This window comes from Podarcis muralis, chromosome 18 (assembly GCF_964188315.1).
Source record: "Podarcis muralis chromosome 18, rPodMur119.hap1.1, whole genome shotgun sequence".
NCBI classification, from domain to species: Eukaryota; Metazoa; Chordata; class Lepidosauria; order Squamata; family Lacertidae; genus Podarcis; species Podarcis muralis.
This window is the reverse complement of record NC_135672.1, coordinates 2,550,296-2,566,105: the sequence shown is the minus strand read 5'-3', so window position 1 is coordinate 2,566,105 and position 15,810 is coordinate 2,550,296. Positions and strand designations below refer to the sequence as shown.

At 45.8% G+C, this 15,810-nt stretch overlaps 1 long non-coding RNA gene across 1 annotated transcript in view; it reads left to right on the top strand.

The window, feature by feature from the left end:
* The first annotated feature begins 3,211 nt into the window (after positions 1–3,211).
* The window catches only part of LOC144326076 (uncharacterized), a 30,031-nt gene continuing 17,432 nt past the window's right edge, over positions 3,212–15,810 (top strand). The window contains exons 1-3 of the long non-coding RNA XR_013391226.1: positions 3,212–3,909; positions 12,128–12,308; positions 13,725–13,840. This is a non-coding gene — a long non-coding RNA (uncharacterized LOC144326076). The remainder of the gene's footprint in view (positions 3,910–12,127; positions 12,309–13,724; positions 13,841–15,810) is intronic.

Below are 15,810 nucleotides of genomic sequence, written 5' to 3'. Positions count from 1 at the left end.
GTAATGGTTCTAGGGGTTGCTCGTGCATAAATCGGCGCCACACCTTGCTGAGTTGTCTGAGTGAACCCTTTCTGTCCGGAGAGCCACTCACCTGTGGCTGTCTCAATCGCTGGCAGAATCCGTCAGTGGGCGTTTCTTGAACTTCTTCCAGCAAAGAAGCTCTTTGACACCTAGTCTCCGCCTACTCTCCCTGCGCGGAAGCCTTCTGCGCAGGGAGGGTGTTGGCAGCGGAGGACCCATGCTCTCCCTGCAGGTCTCTGGCGAGGAGTCATGGAGCCACCTCGCCGATTCCCCAATCTGCCCCCCTTCTCCACTGGTGCTACGCTGATTTCCTTCCCCAGAAGATGGGCTGCTTCTCTCCCTCCCGGGACGCTCTCCAGAATCCCTCTGGAGCCCTCCCTCTCGCTCTGGCTCCGATGGCAGTTCCCTGACAAATACCTTCCCCTTGGAGTCACCCACCTTCCTGGGCGGAGAAGGTCCCTTCCGCACACCGAGCACAAGCATAGCAGCAAACGGGCTTTCCTTCCAGAACCACCTTGGCATATCCAGGTCGACATCTTTCTGTACACCTGGAACGAGGTACGGCCTAACCAGAAAGACAAGAAGGTGCAACAAAGAGGAACAGTTAGGAGTATTTGTGGGTATGTAATTCACTCATAGGGTAAATTGAAACTGATCTCTGGACTGCAGCCTTTGACCCCCTCATCAGGGTCCTTTCAACCCCCCACTGACCATTGGGGTGACCAGAATATCTTGTTCTTCGTTCAGGACAACTGAGGTTTGCGCCACAGAACTCTGATTCCTCTTCTCCGTTTACCTGCTTCCCTGCTTAAAAAATCTTCAAAGAAGATAGCAATGGAGTCTGAAATGTGATTTCCCCAATTTTCAGGATTCTGATAATCTCTCAACCACTAATTTAGATAAATTTAATATGACTTTTCCAAATATTGGTTTCCCTCACTCTGTTCTTGAGGGATGCAAGGTTTCCTCTTGTCGCTGATCTATTTCCCTAGTTATTTCTAGTTTACATGCCATTTCTTAACGTTAACCTTATATTACAATAGGGTTGTTGTTTTTTTAAATTATCATCTTTCACCAACAACTGTGAATGGTGTCTTCTCTGAGGACCTCTGGGCTCTATGCTTTCTGTGAGCATCCCAAATTTCCCACCTATCTCAGCTGCTGTGGAAAGAAGGAGTGGCCGTTGCAGCTGTTATTGGACGGTCAATACATCATTGGTCAACCTGATATAGTCATTTTGCAGCAGTTGTTCAAGGAAAAGCATATTCAGGATCTCCTAGCCTCCCCTCTCTGTGATTCCCCCTACCTTGTTGAATTTCTTGGGCCACTCAATGGCTTCTGGGTTAATGGTGAACTTTATGCTAGCAGACGTCTCTCTCCTTATATTCCCAATAACGACACAAGACTTATTGGGAGAGATCACCCAGTTCACAATATCAAAGTCTGCTGGCAGCTCCCAGTTCTCATCCAAGCACAGCCTGCCTCTGGAAGTATTCAAACACTGGATTTCTCTCAAGAAAGGGTGAAGCTGGAATGACAGGGGAAAGCACCAGCACTGAGAAACCTGGAAGCCAAGATGGATATCTCAGTCCTACTCACTTCAATCTCTTATGATTTGGGGCCTGGGTGTATCTCATGTAGACTGGAATTCCTATTCAGCCATTTTTATTACTACAGACCCTGCAAGTGCCCCAATTTTCCAGGGATGTCCCTGGATTAGAGTCAGTTTTTCATTTGATCCCGAAATTCCCCACTTTTCCTTTTCTTCATTGGAGAAAAGTTGGCAGATGTGGAGTTATCCAACCCACAAGCCGTCCAATCCTGTATCGGGAATTTTAATATGTTTTATATTTTAGTATGAATTTCTTTATTTTGGGAGCTGCCCAGAGTGCTGAGGCAAGCCAAAAAGATGTGTGGGGTATAAACAGTGATATATTTCTAGCAAAAAGGGTGCCGGAAATCACCATGAACACCTCCCTCTGAGAATGGCAATGGTACCCGCCTGAGAGGTGCCAGAACTGAGTTTGAGTGAGTCCCGACCCCCCAGTAAAAAAGCCCTAGGTATCAACAGTAAAATTTTCATTATGGAATGGTATGTCCCTATTTTCATCAGAGAAATGTTGGGCGGTCTGCTACTATTACTAATACTAATAGTAATTATGATATGTTGCAGGTCTATCCCCAGTCAAGATCAGCATCTGTGTGGAGTGCAGTTTGCAAAAAGGGGAAGGAAATACCTGCCACGGCTGTAGCCTTTGGGGTCCCCATTGCTCTCCTTCCTCCACCATCAGCCTCCTCTGGGATCTCGAGGAAAGCGAAGCATGCAAGGCCTGAGCCACAGCTTGAACATGGATGTAAGTGCCATAGCTGTCTAGAGACAGGGCTCTCTCATGCACCCCTTGGGATAATGGCTCCAGTTTCTCCTCCTCTTTGCATCTTATCCTGCCTTTCACGGACAACAAATGCTTTGAATATGAACACTGAAATGCTTGATTGAAATAATCCCTAAGATTGAACTGCAATTTGTCACCTTTGCTGCTCCTTATTCCGGTCTGAATTGCAAAGGACAGAGAACCATGGAGGTGCTGGAATAAATTTGGAGGGATGTAAAAGCCATTTCTGATTTCTAGCAAAGATGTTGTGATCCAGACTTTTGCCCCTATTTCCTTCTCATATACCATGTTTATTGACAGGAGTATTATGATACCTAGTGCATTGGTTATATAGGAAACAAATATCCCAACTTGTCTCCATAGGAAAAAAGGTTCCCCAGGCCTGATAAATTGACCTGGATCATTTTCTGGTACTCTTTTTGATAAAGCAATGCAGATCCCTTTGCTGAGCAGCAGAGGTTTCACAGCGCTCACAAATCTTTCTCCACTGTCATTGTCTGGAGTGAAGAGGCCAATCCACGTCCATCCAAAATGCAGGAGCAATTCAACAATCCCCTGGTACTGACTTTCCTCTTTGGGAGTCATCCGGTAGACAAAAGGGAACAGGGTTTTACCTTCGAGAACCTGGGAAGTGAAGCCATAACTGATCTAGCAAGGAAAGCAAAAGATCAGCAATTTATTTTACTTTCAGCATAATGGGTATTTAATCATCTGAATTGCCTGATATCTAAATCTCTGCTGGCTGAGGCTGATGGGAGTTTTAGTCGGAAACATCTGGAGGTGCCAAGTTGGTAAAGGCTCAGTTTTGAAAAAGGGATGTTGAATCCATAGCTCAGGATTTTCCCATTTTGAAAAATATCCTCACTTGACCCCTCCCAAGAGAAAATAGAATTTTACACAGTTGGAATTCTCTGTGCTTCCATGCTCTCCCACTACTTACCTGTGGGATTTTGTAGATGCCTGACAAGGCTGAAATCACTCTTGAGATGAAAGTGTTGCTTCTTTCAAGAACAGCCAGCAGCTGATTCTGTTCTCCACAGTGATAATTGGGAATATTGCATCCACTGCCTGCAAGCAGCTCTAGCATGGCGTCCGAAGTCATCCTTGCATCAAAATAGTTCTCATAGATGTTGTAGCCCAGGGTGATGTTGGGTAAGAGCCTGAGATCCTGGTTGATCTCTTGAATGGTGAACAGGAAAGACAACATGTGCCAGTAGAACCTAGGTGCCTCCCTGCAATAAATGAACCCTTTAAACAGAGTGCAACTGGCATTCGTATGAATGGGGGTGGGGACATTATATGATCCACAAAGATTAATATTTGTTTGTTTCTTTGTTTTTCCATCCTTCTGCATTGACATCAAATCTTTTCCTGTCTAGCATAGAGGAAGAATTTGGAAATCTCTGCTCCATTACAGCACCTTTGAAGCACACAGAGCTGTTCAACAGTGGAACGGACTCCCTCCGAAGGTGACCATGTGTCATGGATGCTTCAGGTGAGATTCCTCTGGGTCCCTTCCATCTCTACCACTCTATGATTCTATTCTACTGTGGTTTTATGAGTAAGAAATGAAGGCGCCCCTCAAAAATTGTGATATACTGGGAAGTTGCTGCAAAGGCTGCTTTTCTTGCAGTGGTCTTTGGCTTCTTCCAAGGGGCTAGACTATAGGTAGGTAAGAGACCATTTTATTGACAGAAGAGAAGCACCAAATACCTCAGTCCCCTTTTACTTACATATGGGGCCTGGTGGCTTGCAGGTTTGACTGTGTGGTAAAATTATAATTTTGTCCATATTCTGGATCAGAAACTACACGAATGAGCACACCTCCCTTTACTAGAATCTTTTACTAGACACCCCTCCCCAGCTCCCAGCTCCTCCAACAGCAAGCCCAATGGTCAGGGCAGGGTAGTCCTGCAACACCAGCCCTTGGCTCCCCAGCCCTGAGAAAGGGGCTATTTCCTTGATAAACAGGAACCATTATAAGGAGTGGAGGACCATGAAACCATCTGCATATAAGTGCATACACTTCAGTCCTGGCGAAGGGTGTCTGAGAAAAGTTGTATGGCGTTTCCTCAACAAAGCGTTTTGGAGAGATGATCCCACTGATGAAAAAGTGTCCAGGCCGGTAGTAATTGCGAGCATCCGTTTGATCCCTGACCAGATTCAAGGGGCATTTCGCCTTGTGGTTCTTGCAGACTCCAAAGGACATCATGAGCAGCAGAAGCAGCAACAGAAGGAGCAGGGATCTCATTCTGGCTCTGCCTCCTCCTCCTCTTACCTGCCAAGGAGGCAAAGCAGAAGAACCCAAAGACTCTTGCAAGGCCAGACTGCCTGGGCTTTCCCAATCTGGGTGGCTTTCAACTCTACCTTCTGAGCTTGGAAGCACAAGGCAGGCACCTCCCTCTTTCTCCAGCTCTGCATCTTCACTCGGTCTGTCTCCATCACAGGAAATATTCTCTGCACCAACTTTTTCCCCCCAGACACAGTGCAATTAATATTGTCATGTTGCTTTCCGAGGCTCATGCAATCTACAGAAATATCTCCTGAGCTTTCAGAAGATGAGAAGACTATAATTTTTATTATTCCAAGTGGAATAAGTTTCATCACAAAAACTTTCTGGAGTCTTGAATGGCTCAAGCAGCAGGTGCAGAGCTGGAGAAAAACATGGTGCACAGAAGTCAAGGGGTGTGTTTGGGAGTTGGAAGTTTGGCCTGAACTTTGCTCCCAAGGACCAAAGAAGGAGCTGGATCTGACCATGGACTCTCCTTCCTTGGAGGTTTTGAAGCAGAGTTTGGATGGCCATCTGTTAGGGATGCTTTAGCATTGCAGAGGGTTGGACTAGAGGACCTTGGGGTCCCTTTCCAAGTCTCCCATTCTATGATTCATTGGAGGTTTTTAAGAAGAGGTGGGAAGGTCAGGGATGGACAACAGCCAGATGAAGGAGTCCCAGCCTTGAATCCCGGGCATCCTAAGCCCTTTTAAAATGTGGGGGTTCGGGGGGGACATTATTGGGGTGTTGTTTTTATTTTGATTATATATGTTGTGGTTTTATATTTTGATTTTGTTCTGTGAACCGCCCTGAGACCTCCAGGGAGAGAGCGGTATATAGATTCAGTACATCAATAAATAAAGGAATAAATATGAATAAATAAAAATGAATAAATGAAGAATGCTGAGAAATGCCATCCTCAGTACTGTGAACGGGATACATGGTGGTGGGATCTTGTTTCCTGGAGGCTGCTAGAAACAGAGACTGGTGGAGCCTGCGATGGGGAGGGTTTTCTCAAGCCCACCGTCTGGCCACTTTGGGTGGGTCTGGGCTGCTTGATTCCTGCCGCTCTCTTCTGGTTCTCCCCTGGAAGGGAAGTAGCACCTTGGTGGCTTTGAAGCCATTTCAAGTGAATTTCCACCCCATCTTTGAAAGGCTTCTCCAACAGAGGGAAGCTCTCTGGGGTTGGTGGAGGGGAGAAAGGTTGCTCTGAACTTTTGACTCTCCCTTCCCCTTCGACATGTTCTGCGGAAGGAGAGCTTCTGTTGCACATGGAGCCAACTTGCTCCTTGACTTTGAGCAGAAACTTCTCTACTTGTAAACAATTGCATGTGCAGAAGCCAGGTGTGACGGAAAAGTTGGTTCCATAAGTATTTCTTTTTTACTTTTATCTCCTGCCAGGAAATGGTGAAAGAACAGCAGCCTCTGATTGGCTGAAGTTCCAGGAGGGAGAGTTTAAAAAGAGAGACGTTGGAGTGAGACAGGGAGTTGGGCTGTTGAGGGTGGTGTGGTTGGTTGAGTTGAGCTGGTTGAGGAAGGAGGTTGGGAGTTAGGTAGGGAGATAGGATAGGAGTGAGGTTGAAATACAACGAGGGTTGAGGAGGCAGAGTTGGTTCTGGAGATAAGGTCCACTCCACTGTACAGTGAAGGACTGAGTGTAGTGTCTGAGTGTAGTGTCCTGCGGGAGTAATAGGACCAGATCTTGCTGGGAGACTGAGGCTGAGACAGAAGTAGGAGCTGAGATCTACTTAGGTCTCAAACTCGCCTGGAGGGGAGAGACTCTTCTGAGGAAAGAAGAGACTTCCAAAACCCAGTGAAGGAAGGGTGCCTGTGGTGAACCCTTAAGACTGTTACTGAAAGTCCCTCAGGAGCTGGATTTGTTAAAGGGGTGGGTAACTGAAGGAAAAGAGGGACACGGGTGGTGCTGTGGTCTAAACCACAGAGCCTAGGGCTTGCCCAGGTCGGTGGTTCGAATCCCCACGACGGGGTGAGCTCCCGCTGCTCGGTCCCTGCTCCTGCCAACCTAGCAGTTTGAAAGAACATCAGAGTGCAAGTAGATAAATAGGTACCACTCCGGTGGGAAGGTAAACGGCGTTTCCGTGCGCTGCTCTGGTTCGCCAGAAGCAGCTTAGTCATGCTGGCCACATGACCCAGACATGCTGGCCACATGATCTGCGGACAAATGCTGGTTCCCTCGGCCAAGCGAGATGAGCGCCGCAACCCCAGAGTCGTCCGCGACTGGACATAACTGTTAGGGGTCCCTTTATCTTTAACTGAAGGAAAGTACCGCCTTAGAAAGGACCAAACTAGCAAGCTGAAACCTGTGAAAATGAATTGAAGTAGCGTATTATTATTGAAGTAACCTAAGTTTCTCCACTTGTATTATACTACCTTGTTTTAAAATAAATCTTTATTGTTATTTGAAAAACATCTGCTTGAGACTCCAGCTCACTGGTTATCCCCCACACCCAGGTCCCCCACAGAATACTCTGGGATAGTTAGCATTGGTTTTAAGGGTGGTTCAGTGAGGTGGGGGCAATATATGTAAGAAAGAGCAGGCACATTGAGGCGCCAAGCCCGTGGCACCAGGCTAGCATTCTAGCAGTTTTATTATTCTTTATCCATTTATTTATTAATATTTACTTCTTTCTTACTTACTCATTTCATCTCTTGCATAAAATCCACGTACCACAGGGTTAGGCCAATAACTCCCAAAGCGCTTTATGTAACAATCATAAAAAGTTTACAAACTTACTTCAGAACATACAAAAAGTTAAAATAATAAAACAGACTCAAATTACCTCAACTTCCTAAGAATCTGGGTGGATCCTTAACGAAAATATATTTTTTATAACAATAAATTTAATAAAGTCTCCATAGATATTCCAAAACACCTTTCTTCTTATACAACTGGTAAAAATAAATACATAATTTCTTCTTGACTCCCCACCTCTCCTTTCTCGATGTTTGTTTTTATTACTCCTTTTTATCAGATGTTTTAAAATATATATGCTTTTATTATGTAAGCCCCGATGTCGTCTTTCAATAATCCTCTGCCTTTGACTTCATGTATGGATGATGGTTTGACAGATAATATATCCCTGATCTCCATTCTTCCTTAAACAATCCATCATTTTGGATGGTCATTTTGGATGGTAATTTTAGCAGGTAATTTCACCATTTCAGCATATTCCCCCAATTTCATAAGCCATTCCTCCTTGGTGGGGAACTCTTTCCATTTCTGTGCATATAAAGTTCTAGCTGCTGTGGTTGCATACATACATAAACTAGTCAGCTTTCTTAGGACCTTTACTAATTAATTTTATATTGCACCCTTCATTGGAATTCTACAGGTTGAATTGCTATAAGACTGAGAACTTAGTAAGCTTTCCACCAATTTGAAGTGTTGAAAGTTTAAGTAGGGTGCAATCTTGGCTAATTAACCTATTCTAAATGCTTCATTAGTGGCTGTTCTGCCAATTATTTTCACTTCCCATCTGATCTTGGTTTTGCTCTATAAATGGGGCCTGAATGGGAGGAACCTGAGGAGGAGGAGGAGGAGGAGGAGGACCTGAATGGGAGGAACCTGAGTAGGAGGAGGAGGAGGAGGAGGACCTGAATGGGAGGAACCTGAGTAGGAGGAGGAGGCCTCTCGCTCTTCCTTCCTGACTGAGCATAAGATGCCTCCTCTTAAAAGGTTTGGCAGGCAGGAAATACAACTATCTGGCTTCGTCTCATTGCTTCCCTCCAATAGATGAGTAGCTGTGTTTCCTTTAGGCACTTCTGGACACTGGGAACATGGACTATTTTAAGAATCACATGTCCCCTTAATTTCTGGTTGTGAGGTGCTCCTTTGTGTTCAGATCAGGCCTCAGCACAATAATGTAGCACTTGGGAAGGAAGATGCAGCCCAGAAGCCCAGCACTGGAGGCCACCATAGAGAAGATCTGCACGGCCACCATGTACTTGCCCTTGGTGCTCAGGTAGGTGGGCACAAAAGACACCCAAACACTGCAGAAGACCAGCATGCTGAAGGTGATCAGCTTGGCTTCGTTGAAGGAGCCAGGCAGCTTCCTGGCTAGGAAAGCCACCGTGAAGCAGGTGGCAGCCAAGAAGCCCAGGTAGCCGAGGGCAACGTAAAACATGGCCACAGACCCTTCGTTGCATTGCAGGATGATCTCTTCCACCTGGGAGAGCATGTCGGGCTCTGGGAATGGGGGAGAAGAGCCCAGCCAGATGGTGCAGATGAGAACTTGCCCCCCAGAACAGGAGATGACAATGGAGTTGGCCAGACTCTTGCCCAGCCATCTCCTCACCCTGTTCCCGGGCTTTGTGGCCAGGAAGGCCAGCACCACCGTGATGGTCTTTGCCAAGACAGAAGAAACAGCAGCTGAGAAGATGATGCTGAAGGCCGTTTGTCGGAGAAGGCAGGTCTCTTTCCTTGGGCGCCCGATGAAGAGGAAGGAGGACAAAAAGGAAAGCAGGAGGGAGACGAGGAGGATGTAGGAGAGGTCCCGGTTGTTGGCTTTGACTATGGGAGTGTCCTTGTATTTAATGAAGATTCCCAACACAATGCCTGCTGTTAAGGACAAGAAGAGGGCAATGGAAGCTAACACCATTCCCAAATATTCTTCATAAGCCAGGAAGATGATAATCTTGGGGGCACATTGATTTCTGTCCTTGTTTGGATACTGATCTTCTGAACATGAGGTAAAGCAAAAATTGTGAGGTAGGATAAACTGAGTAGCAATGAGCACTCCACTTCTGTTAACTGCATTGTTTGGATCCTGCCTAATCCTGAAGAAACAGCTCTTTAACTTGACATTTGAAATGCAGTTTTCTGTTGCTTCCATGCAATGTTCATAGTAGTGAGATCAAAACAGTCCATTGATTATATTGTAATAATTTTCATTTGAAATATTTTATTTTTTATTGTGCTTTTGCTATTAAACATTTGCTGGTTTGCATCACCTGTCCATTACTCTTTATAAATGTCAAAATGATTTCCTTTTTGGTGTGACTTGGTATGAAAAATAAAAAAGGAATGCTTTATGGGCATTCCTCTCACAGCTGCCCACTTTCAACCCCAGAGATGTCTTCCTCATGGTCATTCCTATCAACTCACTTCCTGGATGTAATAAAGTTGATTAATCCTAAAGAAGTTGAGGAAGGAGCCCCAATATCTGCAGAATTCTCACAAAAAGTGTGTGAGACTGGATTACTGCCCAGTGTTTACTCTCTCTCGGAATACTGTAATGGTTCTAGGGGTTGCTCGTGCATAAATCGGCGCCACACCTTGCTGAGTTGTCTGAGTGAACCCTTTCTGTCCGGAGAGCCACTCACCTGTGGCTGTCTCAATCGCTGGCAGAATCCGTCAGTGGGCGTTTCTTGAACTTCTTCCAGCAAAGAAGCTCTTTGACACCTAGTCTCCGCCTACTCTCCCTGCGCGGAAGCCTTCTGCGCAGGGAGGGTGTTGGCAGCGGAGGACCCATGCTCTCCCTGCAGGTCTCTGGCGAGGAGTCATGGAGCCACCTCGCCGATTCCCCAATCTGCCCCCCTTCTCCACTGGTGCTACGCTGATTTCCTTCCCCAGAAGATGGGCTGCTTCTCTCCCTCCCGGGACGCTCTCCAGAATCCCTCTGGAGCCCTCCCTCTCGCTCTGGCTCCGATGGCAGTTCCCTGACAAATACCTTCCCCTTGGAGTCACCCACCTTCCTGGGCGGAGAAGGTCCCTTCCGCACACCGAGCACAAGCATAGCAGCAAACGGGCTTTCCTTCCAGAACCACCTTGGCATATCCAGGTCGACATCTTTCTGTACACCTGGAACGAGGTACGGCCTAACCAGAAAGACAAGAAGGTGCAACAAAGAGGAACAGTTAGGAGTATTTGTGGGTATGTAATTCACTCATAGGGTAAATTGAAACTGATCTCTGGACTGCAGCCTTTGACCCCTCATCAGGGTCCTTTCAACCCCCCACTGACCATTGGGGTGACCAGAATATCTTGTTCTTCGTTCAGGACAACTGAGGTTTGCGCCACAGAACTCTGATTCCTCTTCTCCGTTTACCTGCTTCCCTGCTTAAAAAATCTTCAAAGAAGATAGCAATGGAGTCTGAAATGTGATTTCCCCAATTTTCAGGATTCTGATAATCTCTCAACCACTAATTTAGATAAATTTAATATGACTTTTCCAAATATTGGTTTCCCTCACTCTGTTCTTGAGGGATGCAAGGTTTCCTCTTGTCGCTGATCTATTTCCCTAGTTATTTCTAGTTTACATGCCATTTCTTAACGTTAACCTTATATTACAATAGGGTTGTTGTTTTTTTAAATTATCATCTTTCACCAACAACTGTGAATGGTGTCTTCTCTGAGGACCTCTGGGCTCTATGCTTTCTGTGAGCATCCCAAATTTCCCACCTATCTCAGCTGCTGTGGAAAGAAGGAGTGGCCGTTGCAGCTGTTATTGGACGGTCAATACATCATTGGTCAACCTGATATAGTCATTTTGCAGCAGTTGTTCAAGGAAAAGCATATTCAGGATCTCCTAGCCTCCCCTCTCTGTGATTCCCCCTACCTTGTTGAATTTCTTGGGCCACTCAATGGCTTCTGGGTTAATGGTGAACTTTATGCTAGCAGACGTCTCTCTCCTTATATTCCCAATAACGACACAAGACTTATTGGGAGAGATCACCCAGTTCACAATATCAAAGTCTGCTGGCAGCTCCCAGTTCTCATCCAAGCACAGCCTGCCTCTGGAAGTATTCAAACACTGGATTTCTCTCAAGAAAGGGTGAAGCTGGAATGACAGGGGAAAGCACCAGCACTGAGAAACCTGGAAGCCAAGATGGATATCTCAGTCCTACTCACTTCAATCTCTTATGATTTGGGGCCTGGGTGTATCTCATGTAGACTGGAATTCCTATTCAGCCATTTTTATTACTACAGACCCTGCAAGTGCCCCAATTTTCCAGGGATGTCCCTGGATTAGAGTCAGTTTTTCATTTGATCCCGAAATTCCCCACTTTTCCTTTTCTTCATTGGAGAAAAGTTGGCAGATGTGGAGTTATCCAACCCACAAGCCGTCCAATTCTGTATCGGGAATTTTAATATGTTTTATATTTTAGTATGAATTTCTTTATTTTGGGAGCTGCCCAGAGTGCTGAGGCAAGCCAAAAAGATGTGTGGGGTATAAACAGTGATATATTTCTAGCAAAAAGGGTGCCGGAAATCACCATGAACACCTCCCTCTGAGAATGGCAATGGTACCCGCCTGAGAGGTGCCAGAACTGAGTTTGAGTGAGTCCCGACCCCCCAGTAAAAAAGCCCTAGGTATCAACAGTATCTGTATAGGGACAGATGGTATGTCCCTATTTTCATCAGAGAAATGTTGGGCGGTCTGCTACTATTACTAATACTAATAGTAATTATGATATGTTGCAGGTCTATCCCCAGTCAAGATCAGCATCTGTGTGGAGTGCAGTTTGCAAAAAGGGGAAGGAAATACCTGCCACGGCTGTAGCCTTTGGGGTCCCCATTGCTCTCCTTCCTCCACCATCAGCCTCCTCTGGGATCTCGAGGAAAGCGAAGCATGCAAGGCCTGAGCCACAGCTTGAACATGGATGTAAGTGCCATAGCTGTCTAGAGACAGGGCTCTCTCATGCACCCCTTGGGATAATGGCTCCAGTTTCTCCTCCTCTTTGCATCTTATCCTGCCTTTCACGGACAACAAATGCTTTGAATATGAACACTGAAATGCTTGATTGAAATAATCCCTAAGATTGAACTGCAATTTGTCACCTTGCTGCTCCTTATTCCGGTCTGAATTGCAAAGGACAGAGAACCATGGAGGTGCTGGAATAAATTTGGAGGGATGTAAAAGCCATTTCTGATTTCTAGCAAAGATGTTGTGATCCAGACTTTTGCCCCTATTTCCTTCTCATAGATAAAGTGTATTGCCATGAGGATTACGATAGTCTGTGAATTGGTTATATAGGAAACAAATACCCCAACTTGTCTCCATAGGAAAAAAGGTTCCCCAGGCCTGATAAATTGATTTAGATCATTTTCTGGTACTCTTTTTGATAAAGCAATGCAGATCCCTTTGCTGAGCAGCAGAGGTTTCACAGCGCTCACAAATCTTTCTCCACTGTCATTGTCTGGAGTGAAGAGGCCAATCCACGTCCATCCAAAATGCAGGAGCAATTCAACAATCCCCTGGTACTGACTTTCCTCTTTGGGACTCATCCGGTAGACAAAAGGGAACAGGGTTTTACCTTCGAGAACCTGGGAAGTGAAGCCATAACTGATCTAGCAAGCAAAGCAAAGATCAGCAATTTATTTTACTTTCAGCATAATGGGTATTTAATCATCTGAATTGCCTGATATCTAAATCTCTGCTGGCTGAGGCTGATGGGAGTTTTAGTCGGAAACATCTGGAGGTGCCAAGTTGGTAAAGGCTCAGTTTTGAAAAAGGGATGTTGAATCCATAGCTCAGGATTTTCCCATTTTGAAAAATATCCTCACTTGACCCCTCCCAAGAGAAAATAGAATTTTACACAGTTGGAATTCTCTGTGCTTCCATGCTCTCCCACTACTTACCTGTGGGATTTTGTAGATGCCTGACAAGGCTGAAATCACTCTTGAGATGAAAGTGTTGCTTCTTTCAAGAACAGCCAGCAGCTGATTCTGTTCTCCACAGTGATAATTGGGAATATTGCATCCACTGCCTGCAAGCAGCTCTAGCATGGCGTCCGAAGTCATCCTTGCATCAAAATAGTTCTCATAGATGTTGTAGCCCAGGGTGATGTTGGGTAAGAGCCTGAGATCCTGGTTGATCTCTTGAATGGTGAACAGGAAAGACAACATGTGCCAGTAGAACCTAGCTGCCTCCCTGCAATAAATGAACCCTTTAAACAGAGTGCAACTGGCATTCGTATGAATGGGGGTGGGGACATTATATGATCCACAAAGATTAATATTTGTTTGTTTCTTTGTTTTTCCATCCTTCTGCATTGACATCAAATCTTTTCCTGTCTAGCATAGAGGAAGAATTTGGAAATCTCTGCTCCATTACAGCACCTTTGAAGCACACAGAGCTGTTCAACAGTGGAACGGACTCCCTCCGAAGGTGACCATGTGTCATGGATGCTTCAGGTGAGATTCCTCCGGGTCCCTTCCATCTCTACCACTCTATGATTCTATTCTACTGTGGTTTTATGAGTAAGAAATGAAGGGGGCCCTCAAAAATTGTGATATACTGGGAAGTTGCTGCAAAGGCTGCTTTTCTTGCAGTGGTCTTTGGCTTCTTCCAAGGGGCTAGACTATAGGTAGGTAACAGACCATTTTATTGATAGAAGAGAAGCACCAAATACCTCAGTCCCCTTTTACTTACATATGGGGCCTGGTGGCTTGCAGGTTTGACTGTGTGGTAAAATTATAATTTTGTCCATATTCTGGATCAGAAACTACACGAATGAGCACACCTCCCTTTACTAGAATCTTTTACTAGACACCCCTCCCCAGCTCCCAGCTCCTCCAACAGCAAGCCCAATGGTCAGGGCAGGGTAGTCCTGCAACACCAGCCCTTGGCTCCCCAGCCCTGAGAAAGGGGCTATTTCCTTGATAAACAGGAACCATTATAAGGAGTGGAGGACCATGAAACCATCTGCAGATAAGTGCATACACTTCAGTCCTGGCGAAGGGTGTCTGAGAAAAGTTGTATGGCGTTTCCTCAACAAAGCGTTTTGGAGAGATGATCCCACTGATGAAAAAGTGTCCAGGCCGGTAGTAATTGCGAGCATCCGTTTCATCCCTGACCAGATTCAAGGGGCATTTCGCCTTGTGGTTCCCGCAGACTCCAAAGGACATCATGAGCAGCAGAAGCAGCAACAGAAGGAGCAGGGATCTCATTCTGGCTCTGCCTCCTCCTCCTCTTACCTGCCAAGGAGGCAAAGCAGAAGAACCCAAAGACTCTTGCAAGGCCAGACTGCCTGGGCTTTCCCAATCTGGGTGGCTTTCAACTCTACCTTCTGAGCTTGGAAGCACAAGGCAGGCACCTCCCTCTTTCGCCAGCTCTGCATCTTCACTCGGTCTGTCTCCATCACAGGAAATATTCTCTGCACCAACTTTTTCCCCCCAGACACAGTGCAATTAATATTGTCATGTTGCTTTCCGAGGCTCATGCAATCTACAGAAATATCTCCTGAGCTTTCAGAAGATGAGAAGACTATAATTTTTATTATTCCAAGTGGAATAAGTTTCGTCACAAAAACTTTCTGGAGTCTTGAATGGCTCAAGCAGCAGGTGCAGAGCTGGAGAAAAACATGGTGCACAGAAGTCAAGGGGTGTGTTTGGGAGTTGGAAGTTTGGCCTGAACTTTGCTCCCAAGGACCAAAGAAGGAGCTGGATCTGACCATGGACTCTCCTTCCTTGGAGGTTTTGAAGCAGAGTTTGGATGGCCATCTGTTAGGGATGATTTAGCATTGCAGAGGGTTGGACTAGAGGACCTTGGGGTCCCTTTCCAAGTCTCCCATTCTATGATTCATTGGAGGTTTTTAAGAAGAGGTGGGAAGGTCAGGGATGGACAACAGCCAGATGAAGGAGTCCCAGCCTTGAATCCCGGGCATCCTAAGCCCTTTTAAAATGTGGGGGTTCGGGGGGGACATTATTGGGGTGTTGTTTTTATTTTGATTATATATGTTGTGGTTTTATATTTTGATTTTGTTCTGTGAACCGCCCTGAGACCTCCAGGGAGAGAGCGGTATATAGATTCAGTACATCAATAAATAAAGGAATAAATATGAATAAATAAAAATGAATAAATGAAGAATGCTGAGAAATGCCATCCTCAGTACTGTGAACGGGATACATGGTGGTGGGATCTTGTTTCCTGGAGGCTGCTAGAGACAGAGACTGGTGGAGCCTGTGATGGGGAGGGTTTTCTCAAGCCCACCGTCTGGCCACTTTGGGTGGGTCTGGGCTGCTTGATTCCTGCCGCTCTCTTCTGGTTCTCCCCTGGAAGGGAAGTAGCACCTTGGTGGCTTTGAAGCCATTTCAAGTGAATTTCCACCCCATCTTTGAAAGGCTTCTCCAACAGAGGGAAGCTCTCTGGGGTTGGTGGAGGG